General features: G+C 54.3%; 1 protein-coding gene across 2 annotated transcripts in view; it reads left to right on the forward strand.

Annotated features, from left to right (window-relative positions):
* The window catches only part of FRMD5 (FERM domain containing 5), a 69,818-nt gene that overhangs the window by 19,549 nt on the left and 36,175 nt on the right, over nucleotides 1-14,094 (forward strand). The gene's annotated exons all lie outside the window — the stretch shown is intronic.

A 14,094-nucleotide genomic window follows, 5' to 3' on the forward strand; every position in this document is an offset into this window, starting at 1 on the left:
CAGCTCAACTCCCCTCAGGCTTCCAGCTCAGAGTCCCTTGGCCCCTTCAGCATCCTGAGCAGCAGATCTGGGGCCACCATCCAGGACGCATAACCCCAGCTTTCCCAGCAAACCTTTAGAGGCAGATTTTGGGAACAAAGCCTTGATGGATGCCCACAGCAGCAGCAAACCCAAGATCTCTCAGCTCTGATGTTTTCTGTAACCCCGGTGGGGCTGGGGGGGGGGGGTGGCTGCAGGTCCCAATGATGCCTGTTCCTGCAGGCTTGGTGAAATAGTCAATGTTTAAGAACTCTGGGCATTTTCAGGAGCTCCTGGAGGGTAAAAGGCTGTCAGCCCAGATAAATATTAGAGCAGCAAAGAGAGGAAGGAGAAACCAGAGTGAGCAGGAAGAGCAAGAGAGATGAGGAGATTGCTGCAATTTGTGGGCCCTTGGGACAGTGCCTGAGAGCCGTGTTCACATCCCACCAAGCTCAACAAACACTCTTCCCGTTTCTCTGGCATCCCAGCATGGTGAAATGTTGCACTGACATGTGGTCTGGCTTCCTCCCACTGCCACAGGGCCACTGGTACCACCACTGCCACTGGGGAGATGCTGGGCTGCTCTGGGAGGCTCTGGTAGAGAGGTTTTCCTGGGATGCTTCCAGCAGCCAAGCGGGGCAGGGTCCCCCCTTGCTCCCAGCAATGCTACAGTAACCTGTGCTCCAGCCAGGGAGCACAAACCTGCTGGAAGGCTGGGCATCATCCTGTGCTCCTGGCATGGACAGGGGCATTCTCCAGCAGTGACAGCAGGGTCCCCTGGCACGGGATCTCACTGCCCCAGATGTGTTTGGAGCTCTCGCCTGGGGTCCAGCAGCCCTGCTGCAGCAGGGAACGCTCCTTCTCTGGCTTCCTTCAGAGGGACAGCATGAAATGAGGAGTTAACACAGCAATAACCTTCTCCATCACCAGCAGCAGCTTGAATCATTAAGCCTGAAATAATTTTAATTGGATCCAGGATTCACAAGAGATTTTTTTGCGCCATGGTGGAGCTGGACCAGTTTCTCCGCTACCACCAGCTATTGGAGCAGGGGAGAGGGGAGAGGCTCTGCTTGGCTTCAGGTGCCTCTGCATCATGAGGTGTTTGGTTTATCTCAGCACCAAATTGGGTTTAAAGACAGAGAGATAAATATTTTCTTTGCCTTGGAGTGGATAAACATCCTTTGGAAAGCTCTAAGTTGTTGATTTAATTCCTTAACAGGAATTCTCCAGTTTATTGCAGTGACAGGCTCCTGACACCTGCTCCCATGGACCAAATGTGGGAATCTGGGGATGATAAACCCCCAGCTCTGTGGGGGTGGTTTGGGGGTAATAATTCAATTAATCATTCATTGTGTCCCAATTAAAAATGAGGCATTTGTCTGTGCAAATGGATGGGGGATCTGTGGCCCTCGCCCACACAGGCTTTCCAGGGAATGTGTCTTCACAGCACATGGACTCTTTCAAACGAGCCAGGAATTAATCTAACTGAGGTGATTCAGTGCAGCGACTGCACAGAGAGGCGAGGTAAAACATAAACATTAAAAATTCAATTTAAATAGAGCGGCCTGGTGGCATTTGCAGCCGGATGCATGGCAGCTCCCGATCCTGTGTCCCCTGGCTAAGGAGAGCCAGGAGGCTGCTGCAGCATTCGTGGGGTTACAACAGGACAGGGAATTCCTCTGGCCACAGCCTGATGGGGCCAGGGATGGTTTGCTTCCAGCACAGCAGTAACCAGGGGCCGTTTTAAAATGTAGACAGAAAAGTCCCAGAGGGCATCAGAGATTTAACTGTGTTTGAGGAGGATTCAGGTGCACAAACAGCACTTGGTATTTGCTCCATGGTCCTACTCCTTGTTGAGATCGGATGGTGGTTATAGAATCCTGGAATCGCAGAATCCTGCAATGGTTTGGGTTGGAAGGGACCTTAAGGCCCATCTTGTTCCAGCCCCTGCCACGGGCAGGGACACCTTCCACTATCCCAGCGTGCTCCAAACCCTGTCCAGCCTGGCCTTGGACACTTTCAGGGATCCAGGGGCAGCCACAGCTTCTCTAGGAACCTGTGCCATGGTCTCACCACTCTGATGAGGAAGGATTTATGTTGTGACATAGGAGAGGTATGGCCAAAGCCCTGGAAGGTTAAAACCCGACGTGCTCTGGACTGTGTGAGGTTTTGGAGCACCGCAGGGTGGGACCAAGGAGCGATTTCAGGAGCGGGACAAGGCAGGGGGATTATGGGGAGCAGGGGCTGGAGGGGAGCTCAGGAACGGCAGGAAGGGTGGGCTGGCAGGGAGAGTGGGCTGGAGCTGCTGGCAGAGGAGCCGGGAATGCAGTCCCAGGCTGTGCGTGGTGCCGGCGCCAGCCCAGCCCTGCCCTTGGCCCCGGGCCCTCTCTGTGGGCGTCTGGCGAGCGGCTTTCGAGGAATCGCCGCCACACCTGTGGTGCCACCTGCCCGTCGTGCTCACGCCGAGGGACAAGGGGTGTGGGGAAGAAGGGGCAAATGCACGGTGGGAAACTGGCGCCGTTTGTCCCCATGAGCCCCAGTGCCCAGGCACCGCACCCACCGCTCGCCAGGACTGGGCATGGGCCAGGCCATGCCAGGGCGGCAGCGCTGGCACAGCGCGGGCTGAGCCGGGCTGCCCTGGCCTCCGGGAAGGCTCGGAGGACTCTGGCTGTGGTGGTCCATCCTCCAGCCTGCTTGAGCAGTCGGGGAGCTCGGATCCCCGGCACTGAGACCAAGGACGGTTTTCAGGCAGTTGTGCAGCTGGAGAGCTGCTGCTGACGTCCTCCCTGACAGACGCCGGCGATGCCACCGGGTCACCCGCGATTTCAATGTTTAACGAGATGCTTCAATATTTAATCGCACGTTGCTGAGGGGCTGTGCGCCTCGAAGACGCGGCACCGCTGGCGCGGTGGCTCAGGGATGCAGAGGTTATTCTGCTCCAGGAGTGTCCCCCGGGGGGGCACAGCTCCGTGGGCTCCCAGCTCTCTCCCAGCCCGGAGCCCTGGGCAGAGCTCGCCTGTGGGAGCCAAGGCTGCTCCTCCGTGGGAGCACGGACAGGAGTTCCATTCCTCTGCCAGGCCCCGTCTGCCGTGGAGCCTCTCGGGAGGGACTGCGCCAGGATCATCCTTTCTGCTGCAGGAGCGAGGATCCTGGCGCTGCTGGCATTTTTCCCGGCCAGTTTCTCCCCATATAAGCTGGACCCCTTGGCACAGGGAGCGCGCCGGTGCTGTTGTGGCCGGGGTTTGTTGTGGGAGCTGTGGCCACAGCTGGGCTGGCAACTGATCCCAAAAACAGGACAAAAACAGCGACCGCAGTCCAGAAAGTTGCAGATGGCCTGGAGAGGGGAATGCTGGAGAGAGGAGCTGCTCCCTGCTCGCGTCCAGCTGCAGAGAGCTCACGGCTCATTAGCGCAGCTCCAAGCCGAGCGCGTCCCGCCGCGGGGCCGGGCACGGCGGCACCCCCGGGACAGCAGCACCGCCGGGAGGTGGCACAGAACGGCACTCGGGGCACAGCGGGAAGGGGGGATGCTGCAGAACTCAGGGAAGAGAATCAAGAGGGGCTTTGAAAACCGGGGCAGCAAGGGGAAATTATATGGGGAAGGTAAACTGGAGGTCTGGGTTTGCTTCTGGAATGGGGAGGGGGAGAAGAAAAGGGCTTGGAGCGCAGGGTCCCATTCCTGGGGATGAAGGTAGTGAATGTGTGGAGAAGAAGAAGGAAGCATTCCCTGGGTTTGCGTCCTGGATCACTTCCCAGTGCCCCCGGGATGCTGGATGTGAGCAGACTCCGGCTCAGCCTGCCAAGCAGCAGCGCCAGCCTCCAGGCCGGGCCGGGCTGCTGCGAACCCAAATCAGACCAGGAAGCCTCTTCAGCTGCCTTATTTTCCTAGGATTAGAAATCACAATCTTTATTATGAAATACTAACACTTGCAAAAAAAATTCCCAAGGCTGGACTCCTCCATTGCCAATTCCATCAGTGCCAGTGCTCCCGGCTGGCAGCTCCTGCAGAGCTGTTATCTCCAGGAGAAATCATTACACAATCCTCATTCTCATGCTGCAAACAGCTTCATTATGGAACCCGGACTTCAAAGCAGACCCAGAAACAACCAAGTTTCTGTTCAGAATCCAAGATGTTCGGGGAGGATCAGGATTTAGGCTTTGCAAACTGGTCCAGAGAGCAGGTTGGGCTCAATCCCCGAGGATGGAAAGTGGCTCCCATGGTTGTGAGGGGAGAGAAACGTGAAAATCCTTTCCCGACCCAGTAGGTGCAGGGAATTAACTGGGAGTGAATGTGAATCGTGTGGAATAAGTGAACAAGCAGTCTCCATTCTTCTGCCTGGACAGTGGGAAGGAACTGGTCCAGCAGGGCAGGATGCTAGAGTGGGATACTGGAGCAGAATGCTGGAGAGGGGTGCTGGAGCAGAATGCTGGAGCGGGAAGAGCGCTCCCTGCTTGTCTCTCCTCCCTGCATTCCTCCCTCCAACTGACCCGAGGATTCTCCCAGGGCCATTGACTTCCATGGTTCTGAGCTGGGGGAAGCTGCGGGCTGCGGCCGTGCCGGTGCCGGTGCCGGTGTCGGCGGGAGGCTTTGCCAGGCTGTCCCCGAGCTGCCCCGCTGTGATCGGGATGTGTCTCTGTGCCCCGGGGCACAGGGGACGAGGCGGATGCCCAGCGCTCATCCTGCATCATCCTGCTTTAATGAACTGCTTTCCCAGTCCATGGACAGACTAATTTGGCTCCCGTCTCCCGGGGAATGAAGCCGTGGCTCGTGACCCCGCTGGCTCTTGAGCTGCTGGGAAGTCGCTGCGGCTCAGCCGAAGTAACCGCGTTATCCCTGCGGTGCCCATTAGTCCTGATGGGAAGGAATGGCTCTGTAGCTTCCCATTAGAGCTAATGGGCATCAGCGGAGCCGCCTGCCCAGCACAGGGAAGCTGTGCCATTCCGCGCCGTGCCGTGGGAGCAGCGTGGGGAGCAGGAGCAGGAGCTGGAGCAGGAGCAGGAGCGGGGATAGCACTGTGGAGACCTGGGACGGGAGGGCAGGGGCTGATCCCCGCTGAGGGGGGGATGAAGGAGGGATACAGCTTCTTTGAGATGCAGGTACCAAACTCCTGGGGAGTGGGGCTGCACCAGACACTGCAGAAATGGGTCGGAGCCATCAGATCCCCACAATGAGATCCAGGGTTAAGGCACAACAATTCTAGAATTTTCAAAGCAGCTTTTAATTTTGGGGGATCCATGAAAGAAGAGCTAAGCCCACAGATCCTGCCAGGTCTGTAATCTTCGCAACAGCATCAGCACCTCAGCTGCTGGATTAACCTTTGCTTCCTGGTTTTCCCTGAGCAGCCAGTTTGCTTCCCGGCAGCAGGCAGAGATGCAGTGCAAGCACAAAATACAACTACCTGCTCTCTTTTCCTCCAAAATTCAGCATTTTTTTATGAAGCAGGAGCCCAATCAAGGTCAACCTTGGCTGGTTTTAGCAAAACCATTTCCTTCAGATTTGGATGAGGCTGAGACTTTCGGAATTACACAGTGGACCCAACATAAGTATTAACAATTTGATGTGTGTTCCCTGACAGAGGGTGGGCTTAGATGGGATATTGAGAAGAAATTGTTCCTTGTGAGGGTGGGGAGGCCCTGGCACAGGTTCCCAGAGAAGCTGTGGCTGCCCCATCCCTGGGAGTGTCCAAAGCCAGGCTGGACGGGGCTTGGAGCAGGCTGGGATAGTGGAAGGTGTCCCTGCCCGTGGCAGGGGCTGGAATGAGATGGGCTTTAAGGTCCCTTCCCACCCAAATTGTTCCAGGATTCTGTGCTTACTAAGTCTCCATCATTTCCTCTCCTCCTCGATGGAGTTGCTGAAGAGAACAGAGGATGAGGGAGGGACTGTAGATGCTGGCAAGAGGCGCTGATGCCCAAGCAGGGGCAGCTCTCGATGCCGATGTTGCCGGCTCTGCTGACCTGGGCACGGCTGTGAGGGCGAGTGGTCAGACAATGCCCGTGGTGTGCACACCACAAAGGGGCTCTTCTTCCCCCAGAGCATGCCTCGCCACTTGCTTCAGCTCCTCTTTCCCCTCAACAGTGGCAGGAAAATCTTCCTTTGCGCTGGAATTCCCCTCGGTCACTCTTGTTGTCTCCCACGCCAGGCAGGCCAGGGCTGCACTGTCTCGGCTGAGCTCAGACCTGGGGGCTTCAAAACCTTTAAAACCCACACCAGGTGCCAAGGAGCATCTGGTGACTTTCCACACATCTCTTGGGTGCCCAGATCATGCCATTCTGTGTGTAATGATAGTAATTAACAAAATCACCTTTTCATCTTTAAGCCCATCACTGTTATCCTGATGAGCGCTCTGTGCCCCTCGCTGGATCACCCTGCGCCCAGCACAGGGAGCTGGGCTGGCATCCCACAGCTGCTGTTCCTGCTTGGTCATTCCACTCAGGAGCTCGGCTACTGCAGCCTTTGACAGTCTCCATCTTTATAGATTATTTCATGTTTTGAAAGATTTATTTGAATAAATTGCCAGATGAAATACTGCTTTCAACTCGCTGACCTGCTGGGCTGTTGTAGCCTTCCAGCAGTGCCATCAGGGAAAATTTCCAGCCTCAGAAGTTCTCCTGGTATAAACGAATTGCCTTGGAGGTGTTTTGATGCAGAGCTGCATTAAGTAGAAAGGGGGTTTAGTGACAGCAGTTGTTGGTTAAAGAAGAAAAGAAAACTTCTGTGTGTGTTTGAAGGGCTGGGTTGTTTGCCATGGCTGGCGTGGGCTGTTCAGGGAGTGGGAAGCTGGGAATGCTGAGGAGGGATAGCACTCATGGCAGATGCTGAATGGAAACCAGGACTGCTGCTTGGTTCCTGTGCCTGGGAGAGTCACACTGGAATGTGGTGATTGCTAGGATGGGGAGCTGCTTGGAACAGGATGAAATTTGACAGGACAAGAGGACATAGCCTGAAGCTGTGCCAGGGGAGATTCTGGTTGGGCATCAGGAGGAATTTCTTCCTGGAAAGAGTGGCTCTGCCCTGGCAGAGGTGATAAATCCCAGAATTTGTGAGCAGCCAGGCTGTACAGAGGGAAAGTGGCTGCAGAGCTGGGCTTGGCAGTCCCTGCTTCCAGCAGGCTTGGTTTGCTGATCCCTCATCCTCAGGGCTGCAGCAGCCCCTGGGATTTAAAGTGGCAGCACAAAGTGACCACAGCTCCAGCTCAGCCAGGTGGGAGGGAGTGAAATGGGGTGAAAGCATCCCCAGCTCAGCAGCAGCACAGTCCTGAGCTGAACTGGGCATGCCTTCACCCCATTTCCCTCTCCTCCCACCAGAGCCCCCACACTGGGAAGGTGCTGTGAGCGACAGACCTGCAGGGAAAATGGACAACCCCATCCAGGAAACAGCTTCCCTTCTCTGAACATGGATGGGCATGTTCAGTGCTTCAGGGTGGCACCTGTACTCCTGATCAAAGACTAAAGAGATGATGGTTTGGTGATGTTCATCCAACAAAATTAGTTCTGGAAACAGCACAGCACCATAATAAATGCCATTCAATGGCACTGTGAGTGTTGCTTCTGTGCTCAGATGTTCGGAGCTTCCAAAGTGCTGCTGAATCCTTGCCTTTGCCTGCATGGGATTGCTCTGGGCTCCCAGGACGTGCTCATGTTGGAGGTCCCTAGTTTCATGCTAGATTTCAGTGGTTTTAATAGCACTGGGATGCCAAAGGGCCAGGGGATTGGATTCACTGGAGCCAGGCCTTACTGGGGCCAGCCAAAGTTTCCTTCTATACAGGAAATAATTTAACAGCACAGTAATAATATCAATGTATTTAATAGAATCATGGAATCATTTTTGTGGGAAAAGACCTCCAAGATCATTGAGTCCAACCATCTGTAAGTAGGAAAGTAATTCCAGGCTTTACTCATGTGGATATGGCGTTATCCTTGAGGGGCACTGGGTAGATTTGTGTGCACACACAGCCGTGCCTTGTCATTCATCATCATCATCATCATCATCCACCTCAGCTGATCCTCACCCAAGCCGCTGGAATGTGCAGCTCTGGGGCATCAGGCAGTGCCAGGACAGGGCACAACGAGATGGGGGCAACCATCGTGTGTCCCACCTATGGAAAGGTGAGGAGCATCCCCACAGCCACGGCAAGAGCTCTGGGGGCCTCTGGAACAACTGGCACAAACTGGGGCAGAATGTGTGGTTTGTCAGTGCCCTGTTATTAATACTTAATTAGCCTGCTCTGTATTTCAAAGCGTGTGGGCATGGGAGGGAATTGCCAGCAAAGCAAACCACTTAACTTGGAGTCGCGTTTCTGGCGCGGAGCCTCTGAGGAAATGCTCTCCAGGTTTTCCTGGAGAGCTCATTACAGAGACAATAAAGGCCCAGGATAAATAGGATGCAACTGTTATTAACACGCAGTCCCTAGAAACTGGGCTAAAAAATCCTCAGCACTTGGACAATAAAATTGTGTCCTTGATCCGTGTGGTAGTGTGTTCCTCCTGTTGCCATGGCGACAACATCCTCCAGCAATGCTCCCAGCTGCTCCTCACATTAACGCTCCCTCAGATCCTGGGGCTGGGGTATTTGCATTTGAAACCATCAGCAATGCCTTCCCCGACTGCCATATTCCATCCATTTCACAAAGTATCCCCATTTATTCCTGCCTCCTTTCCCACACGGTGTGATTACTGGGAGCAGAACACCCTTCCCCAAGGCAAACCCATGCTGGCATATGCCACTGTCCTGCTGGGCATGGAGAGCTGGCTCCAGAGAGAAAATTTACTGCAAACTGCATCTTTTGGCTTTGCTTAAAAATTCGTGTCTGTGGAAATCGGTGGTGGAGAGGGCTGGGTACCAGACACCACCTCCTCACCTCCTCATCTTTTCACCTCTTCCCCTCTTCAGCTCTTTGCACAGAAGCCACATGTGCCACCACCTGTGCCAGGGATGGTTGTGGAATCCTGGAATGGTTTGTGTGGGAAGGCACCCTAAAGCTCATCCAGTTCCACCCCCTGACATGGGCAGGGACCCCTTCCACTATCCCAGGTTGCTCCAAGCCCTGTCCAGCCTGGCCTTGGACATGCCCAGGGATGGGGCAGCGGGTCACAATGGAAGCTCTTTCAGAGTCATGGTGCAGATCAGGATATTGAACCCAGGGCTGAGCTGCAGGGAGGTATCTCACCCTGGGACCTGTGCCATGCCAGGGACCATCCCAGTGGTGTCTGGGCTCCTGGACCCCATGCTGCTGCTCCGAGGGCTGTGGGAGCTGGCAGCAGTGTGGGGGCATCCAGGGCCGTGGCTGGAGCCCATGTTGGAGCAGAGCTCTCGACGGCACCGTGAGCTGTGGGATCCACCACCCCGGGGCAGTTTATTCCGCTACTTAATCACTCTTATTTTTAAAAACTGCATCTTGTTTCGAATCCAAGTGCATCTGCTCCAGCCCCCGGAGGCTGGGTCTGTGCTGCCTCTCTTCACTTGATTGAAGAGCCCTTTAGTAGCTGATATTTTCTCTCTGTGAAGGCATTTAGGGATGATGGTTGTGTCACCTCTCACTCTGCTCTCTGATGGATGAGAGGCTGAGCTCCTCACACTCCCTGCCAGGCAGCTGCTTCCAGACCATTGCTGTCTCTTTGTGCCACATCCCCGGGATTTTCACCTCCCTCACTCCGATGCAGGTATCGGGGCCAGGCTGAGCCTTCCAGCATCCATCCAGGAGGGCTGTGCAGGGCAAACACCTCTGCCCAGAGCACATCCTGTATCCTGGGCTGACCCCCCAGCGTGGGCAGCAGGGGAGGGGGGATTCTGCCCCTCTGCCCTGCTCAGGTGAGACCCCACCTGCAAAGCTGCCTCCAGCCCTGGGGCCAAACATCAGCAGGACGTGGAGCTGCTGGAATGAGTCCAGAGAAGGCCATGGAGATGCTCGGAGGGCTGGATGTGTCTGTACATCCCATGTGCAGGGCTTTGACTGGGGGTTCCTTCTGGAGGGTGTTTTTCCAGTTACCGATTTTGACAGCATCTGCCTATGATTCTGCTGCCGTTTGCCATTAATGCCCATTTGTAGGAATTCCTGACTGTCTGAGTCCTTTGGTGCCTGAGGGAGCTGCCCTGGAGCCTGCCTTGAGCCTTGGGATCAATCCACTTTATTACCTGAATGACAGAGCTCCGTGTAAAGCAAAATCTTGTGGTAATATTTTTTCTGTGTTGCAGAACAGAGAGGAGCTCACAGAACCAACTCCTTCAGCACAGCACACCAAAGATTTACTTTCAAAGAAGAAAAAATAATAGATGGGGTAAATTGAACAAATGAGAAGTGAAAAGGGCAAAGGGCAGGAGCATTGCTGCTGTGGGTGTTTTCACAGCAGAAGGGACCTTAAAGCCCATCTCATTCCATCCCCTGCCATGGGCAGGGACACCTTCTGCTAGACCAGGTGGCTCCAAGCCCTGTCCAACCTAGCCTTGAACACATCCCTGGTGCAGGGAGCGAGATGCCCTGGGTGCTGGGATGCTCCTGCAGTCGGGAAGCTGATTTCAGAGCTGGGGGCAGCACTGACAGGCTCTGCTGGATCCAGCTGTGGCCCGGTGGTGCATCCCCATGTGCCTGTGCAGGATTTTGCAGCTCCTTGCTCATCCAATGGTTTTTTGCTCAGGAAATCAGTGAAGGTGAAAATTTAAATGCAAACACAAAGAGGCTTTGGAGTGAACAAATTGGAAACCCAAGTCAGTGGAAGAAGGAGAAGAGGCCGTGACATAAAAGAGATTGTGTGGTCAGAAACAGCTCAGCCAAAAATGAGCTCATTGTGGTTTTTTACCCCAGGACAATTAATGGATGCTTAATTCTTCTATTTTTGAGGGATTTCTGGGCTACTCTGCCTGTGTTGCTCCCTCTGAATCTGATTTTGAGGTTTTGATTTTAGCAAAGGGCTGCCATGGCAGATCTGGGCTGGTGCCACACCGAGGAAGAGGAGGATGGAGGGAGCAGAGTGGTGCAGATCCACTGCAAACCACCACCCTCTGCAGACCTCAGGCACCCACCAGAAAGGAGGGGACCAGAGATTTTTGGACAAACTCTGCCTCCCACACTCCCTGGCCCTGGGGGCTGTGTGGGGCCACGTGAGGCTGTTTGTGGTCCCCCTGGGCAGGGGCAGATTGCTGTTCCCTGGGAGCGGGGTGGGATCCTGCCCGGACACCGCTGTGACATGCAGCAATGTGACATTTGTGTGTGTGATGTCACACTCATGCTGGAGCACTCGTGGCTTCGTACACCGAATCTGGGGCAGCTGCTGTGCCCAGAGCGCTGCATTTCCATACTGTCATGTGCACTTCATGGCTTTATTCAGCCCAGGCCCTGTGCCCAGGAGAGGCTCCAGCTCCACAGTCATTCGTGGGCAGGCACAGCCCCTGGCTGCGGGCAGGACAAGGTCTGATGGCTCAGGGAACAACAGGATTGAGTCTGACAGTGACTTTGGACAAGGGATGGAGTGACAGGACCAGGGGCAGTGGCTTCAAACTGAACAAGGACAGGGTTAGATGGGATATTCTGGAGAAATTGTTCCCTGGGAGGTAAGGCTTTGGCACAGGATGTCCAGAGAAGCTGTGGCTGCTCCTGGATCCCTGGAAGTGTCCAAGGCCAGGTTGGACAGGACTTGGAGCAGGCTGGGATAGTGGAAGGTGTCCCTGCCCATGGTAGGGGGTGGAATGGGATGGGCCTTAAGGTCCCTTCCCACTCAACCCGAACCATCCTGTGATTCTGTGATTCCAACAGCAGAAGCCTTGGAGTCAAACCCCTCCCACTGGGACTCCTGCTCCCCAAGCCTCTCCTGTACCACAAGCTGCCTTCCTCTTCATTTTCCCTGCATTTGGAACATTTTGGAATGGGTGCAGTAAATAATGTGATGAGTAGGTGCTGCAAGGGTTGAGTTAATCCTTGCAGGCACCACTGGAGTGTGAAGGGGCACCATTTCCTCTCAGATGTGTCTCTGTTTCACTCTTGCAGAAGCTGAATAATTCTCTTTGACAGCTTTTTGCTTTTTATAGCAGTAATTAGTCAAAAAGCATCGGCGTGATGAGCGTTGGGAGCACTGCCCTGGCACTACTAGTTGGTGCTCCAGGCACACGGCTTGGGGAGGGCACTGCTGCAGATTTGGGGGTGGTGACAAGGCCAGGGGTGAGCAGGGTGTTGGGCTCTGATGCTAAAATGGGCAAAAGCTTGCCCTTTTTTCCTACCTAAATTTGCACTTGTGTTTTAAGGCACCTGGAGGGATCTGGGACGGCTGCTGGAGCCAGGCTGTTCATCCAGCCTGGAGTGACTACTACACAAAACAACAAAAAGTAAAAAATGGAAGACTAGAGACTGTGATTTTACAAGTTCAGTTGAGGTGGAAGGAGGTAGAGGGATTTGGGGCAGAAGCCAGGTGTTAAATGTGGTTTTAATCCCAGTTAGTCCCCAAAATACCACCAGATCTGGTCACGGGGGTGACGTTGGTGTAACGTTGGCAGGATGGAGTGTTACTTTAACAGAAAGTGTTAAAGGTGTGGGAAGAATTTACTAAGGGAAAAGATGGAGGTTTTGTCTCTCTTTGTGTAATTCAAGTTCCCTAAAAGCTACGGGCCTGCTTTATCACACGCTGTTGGTAATGCACGCCTGTCATTTTGTGGGGTTTTTTGGCTTATTTTATTCAAAAGATAAAATTAGAAGTCAGAGTTATCTGGTGACTTCAAAATAGCTGAGTCTGGGTGGAATTGGAGTTGTCTGTGGCTCTTTGCAGAAAGCCAGGATAGAATTAATCAGCTTACTGCAGCCAGTTTAATGCTGTTTATACAGCGTGGAGCTCTGGAAAGGCGCAGCCATGATAATATTTCCATACAATATTCCCAGAGAAGAGAAGATGAGGAGCAGAACAGGTCCATGGCTGTTCCTACAAGCCTGCAGTTGTGATGTGAGCTGGAGGGGTTTAAAGCCATGTGGATGTGGCAGCTGGGGACATGGGCTAGTGCTGGCCTTGGCAGTGCTGAGGGAACATTTGGACACGATGATCTCAGAGGGCCTTTCAGCATAAAGGATTCTGTGATTCCATGATTCTGTGAAGTCCAAGGCAGTGTTTGCAGTGGACAAGGACACTGCCTTTGTGCCACCCTGAGGTCACAGGAGGTGATGGAGGCGCACAGCAGAGAAGCCAGGTCTGTGCTCTCCAAGAATTAACGGTGCTGGGAGCCCCAGGCTCCTTGTCACAATGTCCCAAAGTCACGGGGAAGTGGCTTTGCCACTGCAATCGGCTCCTGCCAGCGGTGTTAATGGTCCCAGGGGACCCCGCCAGGACAGGCTCTGCCCCTCCGCAGCGAGGTGGGGCCGGGCAGGATTTATGGGGAGCAGCTGAGGAGCGGGAGCTCTGGGGGCAGTTGTGATTTGTGGCTGTGGGGCCGCTCCCTGTGGCCGGTGCGGTGTCTGTGGCTGCTCCAGGACGCTGCTGTGGTGAGTTCATGCTCTTGCTGTGCCGCTCGTCCTGAGCTCAGTAGGGTGGGAGCCCTTCGTCTTTCCAGGATACTGTAGGGTATTTTTGGCCCCTCCAGCCCTTCCCCCTGGTTTGGAGTGAGGGCTTAGTGCTGGGACCTGCTCTGGGAGGGGTCCTTGGGCTCAGGGTGAGGCTGGGGCTGGTGCTGAGACAAAGATTTTGTGGAAGAGCTGAGTTTCATGGGGCTTAAGTGGGAGGAAAAAGAAGGAATGATGATTTCTGCAACTGTGGGTGTTTGTTTGGGGTCTTCATCCTTCTTCCCCTTAGCTGAAGTTCAAGCCCTTTGCCTCAATATCATGGATGAGTGTGGAGAAACCCTTGGGGGTGCAGGTGCCAGGTGATGCCTTTCTGGGAGATGGCATAAAATTAATGCTTCCTCCCAAGAAACCTGGAGCAGCTTGTTGGAGGAGCAGCCCTGGATAGAAACTGTGAGCCGAGGACTGGAGAAAAGGCACCAAGCCAAACCCCCAAACTGGTACTGGAATTTATGGGGAAAAGGTGGGTGCTGCACATGCTGCTGCTTTTCCATCTTGCACCTCAGAGGAGCATTTTCCTTTGCTGCAGTTGAAGTCCCGGCAGTGGCCT

The sequence above is a fragment of the Corvus hawaiiensis genome, chromosome 13 (genome assembly GCF_020740725.1).
Source record: "Corvus hawaiiensis isolate bCorHaw1 chromosome 13, bCorHaw1.pri.cur, whole genome shotgun sequence".
NCBI classification, from domain to species: domain Eukaryota; kingdom Metazoa; phylum Chordata; class Aves; order Passeriformes; family Corvidae; genus Corvus; species Corvus hawaiiensis.